This window comes from Rattus rattus, chromosome X (genome assembly GCF_011064425.1).
Source record: "Rattus rattus isolate New Zealand chromosome X, Rrattus_CSIRO_v1, whole genome shotgun sequence".
Taxonomy (NCBI): Eukaryota; Metazoa; Chordata; class Mammalia; order Rodentia; family Muridae; genus Rattus; species Rattus rattus.
Genome location: NC_046172.1, coordinates 40,976,749 through 40,978,262, shown reverse-complemented (window position 1 = coordinate 40,978,262; position 1,514 = coordinate 40,976,749).

Below are 1,514 nucleotides of genomic sequence, written 5' to 3'. Positions count from 1 at the left end.
GATCTTAGAGCATCAACCATTGAATTTCAGTTCAGGAAAATTCCCTCTGTGCCAATGAGTTCAAGGCTCATTCTCACTGTCTCTCTTATTAAACTGAGTGTATCTGGATTTATTTTGAGGTCCTTGATCCACTTGGATTTTAGCTACTTTGTGCAAGGTGACAAATATTGGATATTTTCACTTTTTCTAGATACAAACATCCAGTTAGTCCAGCACCATCTATTGAAATATGCTTTTTTTCTCCATTGTATATTTTTGGCTTCTTTGTCAAAGATCAAGTCTGCATTAAGTGTGTGGTTTTATTTCTGGGTCTTCAATTATTTTCCATTGATCAACTCGTCTGTCTCTGTTCCAATACCATGAAGTTTTTTTTTTATCACCATTGCTCTGTATTAGAGCTTGAGTTCAGGGATGGTGATTCTACCAGCTGTTCGTTTATTGTTAAGAATTGTTTTTACACTTCCGGGTTATTTGCCTTTGAGATGAATTTGAGAATTGCATTTTCCATGCCTTTAAAGAATTGTGTTGGGATTTTGATGGGGGTTGCATTGATTCTGTAGATTGTCTTTGGTAGGATGGTCACTTTTACTATGTTGATTCTGCCAATCTATGAGCATGGGGTATCTTTCCAATTTCTGAGATCTTCTTTGATTTTTTTTCTTGAGAGACTTGAAGTTCTTGTCATACTTATTTTTCATATGCTTGGTTAGTTACCCCAAGATATTTTTATATTATTTGTGACTATAGTGAAGTAAGTTGTTCCTCTAATTTCTTTCTCAGCCTGTTTATCATTTCTCTAATGGCTAATGATTTGTTTGAATTAATTTTATATTTGGCCACTCTGCTGAAGTATTTTATCAGCTAAGGAAGCTCTCTCATAGAATTTTTTTTTTTTTGGTTTCTTATGTATACAATCATATCATCTGCGAATAGTGCTACCTTTATTTCTTTTTTACCAATTTGTATATCCTTGATCTCTTTTTGTTCTCTTATTGTTCTAGCTAGCATTTTGAATACTACATAGAATAGATATGAGGAGAGTGGGCATACTTATTTTGTACCTGATTTTAATGTGATTGTTTCAAGTATCTCTCTGTTTAATTTGATATTGGCTGTTGATTTGCAGGAAATTGCTTTTCTTATGTTAATGTATGGGCCTTAAATTCCAGATCTCTTTAATACTTTAACCTTAAGAGGTATTGCATTTTGTCAAATGCTTTTTCTGCATTTAAGGAGAAGATTATATGTTTTTTTTCCTTTTAGTTAGTTTATGTAGTGTATTATATTAATGGATTTTCATATATTGAACCAACTTTGCATCCCTTGCCCCGACCCGCAGGGCAGTCGACCAGGGTCTGGGGTCCACCTAGGAGAGAATGGGGGACAAGAGACGCAAAGAACGGACAGCAAGTCAAGAAGTCTGATCAAGCTGACAATTTTTAATTTTTCTCAGGCTGAAGATATACTGGTAGAAGCAAAATGGGGGGAGGGGTTGGGTGACCACAAAGAATGGG